The following is a 7,871-nucleotide window of genomic DNA, read 5'->3' as shown; positions in this document are numbered from 1 at the left end:
TCACCTTAGGATAACCTCAAGGAAAAGTACACTATGCATGAAATGACTTGGACATGAATATGAGCAATAAAACTACCCTTTATAAATATTGGATTAAATGGAACCAATAACAGATATATTTTTCTTAGATTATTACATCTTATATATTTTTTAAATATATATCAAGAGACATTTCAAAATATATTATTACATATTAAATTTTAAAACATATTTATTAATAAACATTTCAAAAAAATCCCCAACTAAGAATGATCTATAGTTTTTTCTACATTATAGCTTTCTTTATTTATTTTTAATATTTAGCTTAACTCTTTACCCTTTTTAATATAAAAAACAATAAATTTAACATGCCGTTATTATATTCAAAATATTCATTAAATTACTTATATCCAATATCTGACTTTGCACAAATACATTGAGCTAAGATATATTAAAATATGGTGGAGGATCACGAGTGTATGAAACTTGTTTGACTAAGTGTCGAATCTTCTATGATTATGGATCTATTTCTAAATTAAATTTTGTCATATATTTACGCTGTAAGGCTTTCCCCTCCGAAAACAACTTCCCCAGTTGCCACCATGTACTAATCTGCACCATTCGATCAGATGTTAGACCATTGAAAATTTTAAGGTCCTTGGATTAATAGTTAAGAAAAAAACCCTAATAGTTAGGTTAAAACATGAAAAAATTGTATACAAGTCGGGGTTTCCACCTTTGTCCAGGACACTCATCGCACTGTACAAGGCATTGTATGGGTAAATATTCATTTTTTTGTTCTAGTTTTCTTTCTCGAGCGTTTAAACAACATTCTCTTCATTGTTTTTTGGGCTTGGTGACTAGGAAAAACAACAAGGGAGTGTTTCGGTTTCGACAGGGCTTTCAATTTCAGTTTGAGGATGTAGTGTAAGGAAAGCCAAATCTCTCATTCAATAAATCTTGTTTCCTTATGCACGATGCTCTGCCACTTCTACAACACTTAACAGGCACTCGAGGGAAATTTCGGTGTTTTTCATTGCATTGATTTTTCTCTGCAAGGCTGCAAAATTATTCAAAGAAGGTTCAATAATCCTCTCATTAGATTTGAGTTAACTTGCAATGTTGGTATCTAATGATGCTTGTCATGGATTTTAACTGGTTTTTTAATAACAGAGTTTGCTGTAATTTTGACACCCATTGAAGTGATTTTTCCCTTTATTTTTTGTGGGTAATGGAAGGATTTGAGGGAGAATTTTATATGGATATTGTTAATCAGATTCTCTGTTGTTTGAATCCTTTTTTGCTATGAGGTTGGTCTTATATATCTCTTCTAATTATTTTTTCTGGTTTCAGGATGGAGGATACAAAAGCAGTTGCACATTTTGTATTTGATGAACAAAGCTGCTTTGGTCTTTATGCATAAATATATGAATATTTTCTTGGAAAAAAACCAAACAAAAGTATGCTCTTTGGTAATTTTTTGAAGAAGATCTAGAAGAAAAAGACTTATTTTTATTTTGTTATGCAAGTTTGGTATCAGATTCTTCATAACCACTAGATCAAATCAAATGCTTGCGGTTTGATTATTTAGGTGGTCATTAATGCTTTTTTGTTTTATGGAATCTGCATGTACTGGTGCATTTTGTTTGATAGCTATTTAATATTGATTTTTTCATGAGGGAGTGGGTTTTTAATTTTAACAACATGAAGCTGTTTATTTTTATATTATGAGATTATGGGTCCTGTGATGATTATAAGGGCTTTAATGGCATTGGATTTCTATTTTAGTAATAGGATTGAGATTAATTTTCTGTTTAAGAGGTTTTGATGGTGTTGTATTGCCCGTAAGGGCTTTAATGGGTTTGGATTTAAACATTTTTGCAAAAAGGAATGGGATTAATGTTTCTCACATGGATTTCAGGGTCATTGATAGTATTTGAAGTCGTTTTGTGGATTTATGGATGGTATTTTGCAAGGTGTTGTGTCTCTTTGGGTAAAATAGAAGTTATTAGGTTATTCTGAATTTTCATTGCCATTTTTTGTTGTTGTAGACATCAAGGTGTTAATTTAGAGATTCTACATCATTATCTAAGCAACAATAGGAAGGAGCCCCTTCTGAAAATATGCAGCAAGGATATTAATGTTGAGAGATGCAATAGTAGGCATTTGAAAAGAGGAGGTTTGGAAGGGAAAGATACGGTGAGCATGGTAGGACCAAGGATCAATGGAGCATTGTCATATATGAGAAGCCCTCATAATGTTGCCATTGTTAAAGACAAAGAACATGATAACAGAAATGGGAAGGTGAATTTTGTGCTTGACCCATCCGAAGAAGTGTTGTATGGGATATCTATGCAATCATTACTGCTATTTCATGGTGAATCCATTTTTTGCATTGACAAGGCATTTGTGAATTTGTTTGAAGAATTTCACACTTAAAACTAATGCATAGATGTCAAATCACAATCTGCATCATAGATATAATCAAATTTATTGAAATGAATTCACTTAAAGATAATATAATGCATATACTCCTTGTGTTCTAGAGGGAAATACTAAATTAGTTGTGGTTAGATGTTGGTAGATCACTTCTCTCAACAACAATATACTTGCAAATGCTTTTTCCCTTGGCTTTGTTTGTTGGACATAAAATATATAATCTTAGTATTACTTCACACCACAAATTGACTGATCAATATGAAAATCCCACAAAATGATAAATCAAGCTACATTTGCTGAGAGTGCAATGGCTTATCACTTTGAATATGATTATTGATGTTGTGCTTGAAGAAAAAAAATGCCAAACATTACTTGATTTAAACAATGAAACACTATCGGCAAAGAAGAAGAGTGGTTGTACTGTTGGTTGTACATGTCTCACATTTTTCACACTCTACTGGAAAACGCACCAGAGTGCTTACATATGATCAGATTTTCAAATGAAAATTGTGAGTTCATCTAAAGAAGATCTGACAAGCATGCCATTCATACAGGTTAGGTTTTCTCTATGGTATGTTTCTTTTCTTTCTCCATATTTTTTTCGATGGGGCAAAACAACTATTTATTTTTCATTATTGTTTTCCATTACATTTGATTAGTGTTACATGAAGAGACAAATATGTCTTCCACCTAGGTTTGATGAATATTAAAAATTTCTATCTATCTTAGCCTTTCATCTATTCGTAATTAAAAAAAACACCATATTCAAGATAGTTTTTTTGTTATATTAGTAAAACTTAGCTTCCACCCCAGGCTGTAAGTATCCATGCAATACCTATGTGTAAGAGGCTTTATGCTGGCAAAGTTATGTAAAACCATTTCGTTCTAATCCATTCTTATAGTGAGAATTCTTGACACATTTTTAAGGTTAAATTCTTGTCATAATTCTGAGGGTAAGTCCAAAGAGTTGTTGCAAATAAATACAAATATCTGAACTGTTATGAAACCAGCTCTCAAAAAGATAGAAAATATAGATCAACGCCTTAGAATTCAGCCTCTTTGAAGGGGCAACCTGCTTTACATTACACAAATGAATGATTCCTTGATGATACAAATGAAAAGACCTCCTTTCTATATATAGGAGTCTAAGGGGTCATAACATAATAAGAGCCGACATAACAATAATAATGTAAGGGCACAATAATAACAATAGTGGGCTTCTATGGGGCACAATAGTAACAATATGGGAACTACATGGGCACATCTATATAATAAGTGGGTTGTACTAATAACAATAAGGGGTTACACTAGTAGTATAGGGGCCTAACATGCCCCTCTCCTTCAAAAAGCATTGTCCTCAATGCTTGAGTAGTTCTTGATGCTTCTATATAAAATTCTTGTCCTCCCATGTGGAATCTTTAGCAGGTAATTTCTTCCACTTGATGAGATACTCTGAAATTTATCAATTTCGTAGCTGTCGGGTTCTTGTTTTTGAGACTGCTCCAGGTTCCAATATCATTTTTCCTTCCTCTTCAATTTCTAGCAATATTGTTTGAATTGGGATCTTTTGCAACTTTTGAATAAGTGGCCATACTTCTTCATCCTTCTTCCATTCATCCCTTGCTTCGTTTATCCAATCTGGTTGGATAATAGAAATAGCACAAAACAATGCTTCCACATCCTCATCCTTGAAGAGTCTTCCCATTCGGTAAGGTCGCCATTTTTTAAGTGCATGTAGTATTGCCAACATTTCCTTCTCATAAATAGCTTGCTTGAAATGTAGCAGTAAAAATACCCAATCACCTATATCAAAACATTTTTCACTACAATGTGTATCTACCTGTTGTTTCATTTGATTTTGCACCAAAGTGGCGTTATCCTTTAAAAGTTGGAGAACTTGTTGTTGATGCTCGATGTGATCTTTCAATGCTTGAACCTTTTTCTTCTTGATATGTCCTTCTATCTCTAGAGTTTGAGGAGTGGTAATTTCTTCCAATCCTTTACAAGATATGGTCAGATTCATTTCTTGATGCTCGATGTGATCTTTCACTTCTTGAACATTTTTCCTCTTGATATGTCCTTCTATCTTGATAGTTTGGGGAGTGGTAATTTCGACCAATGAATTACAAGATATGGTTGGATTCATTTCTTCTTTCTCAAAGTGATCTTTCACTTCCTGCACATTTTTCTTCTGGATATGTCCTTCTATCTTGAGAGTTTGAGGAGTGGTAATTCTTGCCATTGCTTTACAAGATATGGTTTGATTCATTTCTTCTTTCTCTGGGGTGGGGTCCTGGCGTATATCTTCTTATTTTGATATTTCTTGATCCTTTTCTTCCTCCTCTTCATATTCTATGTAAAATAATTTCTTCTCAATACACTTATGACCTTTAGTGTGTTTGCTATCACAATTGTAACAAAGCCCTTTTTCTCTTTTTTCTTCCAATTGTTGTGGTGTAACCCTTGTAGGTTGTGGAAGGCTAGGAGAAACAACACTTCCATCTTTATAGTTGTGAGGGGTATGCTTCTTGGTTTCCATAATTTTGCTTTCCACTATGTCACAAAGCCCTTTTACTCTTTTCAATTGTTGTGGTGTTGCTCTAAAAAAGGTATTGCTCTTTGTATCCTCATAATGTGCTATCCTTTTCTCCGTGAAAATTGACCACGTAACAAGTTGTTTACGAGAACAAAGCACTTCATACCATAAAGATTGATCCAGTTATAAATATGAAGATGCAACACATACCTTTTGTAACAGTGTTACACCATGTAGATCAAAATATTGCTCCATCTGAAGTATCCAATTTACCGGATCCTTGCCATCAAACTTCTTCATCTTGCTTTTTCTTGATTTTAGGAGCTCGCTCTTGAAACGACTGTAACTCTGTACTTTCGGATCTTTAAGTTCTAAAATTGTAACCTGTAGTAGTCCTCTATGTCCTGTTTCCAATGCCACCAGTCTTATCCAAATTGGATTCTCCAAGAAAGAGTTATGCACAATCTCCCAAGATGACCTGATTATAGACCTTTCCAGAAGAGCGAACTTGTATGAAGTGCCACGTGTTACTGTTTCAACCTTTGGCACTGAAAAATATATACAAGAAACTACAGTCCGTTCTCTTTCTGTACCTTCTTACGAAATTTCAATCCGATGCACAGAGAGAATGTTATGATGATTTTCCCTAGGTCACCTGTTTGGAATGTAATTCAGGAGTCTATAAAAATACCAACTTCCTTAGATCATATCTCTGAATATATAGTGCAAAAAGCTCTGAAATTTGGACACGAGGTTCAGTACGATTTCTTCTCAAGTGTTTTTTTTTTTTAGCTTCTGAAATGTCGCAGAAAAAAGTTATAGCGAAAATGCCACGATGACCTATGGAGCAGTGAAACCCTAGAATCTAAAGCTCTGATACCAAATGTTATGAAACCGGCTCTCAAAAAGATAGAAAAGATAGATCAACACCTTAGAATTTAGCCTCTTCGAGGGGGAAACCTTCTTTACATTACACAAATGAATGATTCCTTGATGTTACAAATGAAAAGACCTCCTTTCTATATATAGGAGTCTAAGGGTTCATAACATAATAAGAGCCAACATAACAATAATAATGTAAGGGCACAATAATAACAATAGTGGGCTTCTATGGGGCACAATAGTAACAATATGGGCACTACATGGGTACAACAATATAATAAGTGGGTTGTACTAATAACAATAAGGGGTTACACTAGTAGTATAGGGGCCTAACATGAGCTTACAAATTTGAAATAACTTCTGTGAGTTGGAAATGTCTAAGCTTTCAACTATCCCTTGGTATGAGTGAATTTTGTATGCACAATTTAAGCTTATCCAAGACAAACAATTCAACACCAATATGGATCCTTTCTTGAGGCTACTATGGAAAATTTGTTCTACAAACCTACATCATACATATATATTGTGGTCCAGATGTTAACAATGAGCACTAAAGTTATTTTAGGCAGAATGAGTAATGATAGGACATACATCCTTGTATAAAAATTGCAATGATATTCTTCTTAAAGGTGACTTAATTGTATCACATTGATTTTGACATGACAACATCAATAAAATGATATAAGTCGTTTCAAATTGTACACCTTCGTTTGGTGCATTAATCATTGTATGAGATTGAAGGAATCTGGTGGCATTCTTAATCAGAAATATTTCTTGATTGACAACAACATGGACCTTTTGTTTTACATAATTTGTATGCCTGTGAAGGATTTAAGGATCAGTAATGTTGTTTTTGTTGAGCCTAGCAAGGATTATCAAATACAATGTTTATAATCCCTGTGGTATACATACTTTGGATCTTGTTTGCTCCCTTAATTGTAAGTGCATAAAAATATTAGATTCATGGGACAAGATACCATTAATCATGTGAGCCAATGATATTCGATGTTTTCTGATTGAATTCTTCAAAACTTATTGCCATTTGATCTTCCAAAATGTGTAGATAGTTTTGTTGGTTGGAACAATGCTACAAGTTATAATAACAAAGATTCTATTCCACAAAATGCTTTCCATCTTGCATTCTTTTCTAGATATGGGTAAGAAATATTCTCTTCCAATAAAGAATAAATTCTTGTGTGTAGAGTCATTGGGTTTACTATGGTAATGATCGTAACATTTTGCAGTCTTTTGTTTGTTGGCCTGTGGTTTAGTGGTATAGACACGGCATCACCATGTTAATGACCCAAAGTCAAACTTAGAGATCAGAGCCCTGAATTATAAGTTGGTTGAATTTTATGAGATTTATATGCAATATTAATTCAATAATTAATAAAAAAATATAGTCTCAGGCACCCTAAATCAACTTTAGTTTATACAACTTTAGAATTTCATTTCTACTACATCTTTTCATCTTATTTAGATTTGAATTTATGCTTGCATACGAATTTGGCCTAAGATCTTGTTTTCATAACATTTTTTTTTATCATAATCAGAATCATCTTACGGTAAGTATGCAATCACTTTTTAAGTTTGGCTATAAATTTTTCCATGAAAAAGAAATTATGTTGAATTTTAAGTAACACACACCCTTGATGCATTATCTGCAGTCCTCCTTGTGGGATTTTGTTGTAATCTTTATTTTTCTTAGTGTGAATGGTAAATCTTCAATACTCTACTGTGCTTCCTTATACCATCTTTGACCTCAAATCTTGCAGTTTGTACTTGTGGATTAATTAAATTATTAAGGAAAGACCCATATTCCATGAGGATTTGTGGAATGACCAATTTCACATGATTTTGAATAGTCCACTCAACACTCATTGCATCAAGTGACGCTCAGAGGGCTGAAGAAGTGGGATTAAAATTAACAAAATGAATCAAGTAGCATCAATAATTAGCTCTAGGGCTTGCACTCCAGTAACCATGACTTCCTAGAAAGGTCTTTCATCCCAGGACTCTAGGATCAAGTGTGTTT

This window comes from Pinus tabuliformis, chromosome 5_2 (assembly GCF_031772625.1).
Source record: "Pinus tabuliformis cultivar Carrire ecotype Pingquan chromosome 5_2, CPIR1, whole genome shotgun sequence".
Taxonomy (NCBI): domain Eukaryota; kingdom Viridiplantae; phylum Streptophyta; class Pinopsida; order Pinales; family Pinaceae; genus Pinus; species Pinus tabuliformis.
The sequence above is the reverse complement of the archived record's forward strand: the minus strand, read 5'-3'. Positions refer to the sequence as shown.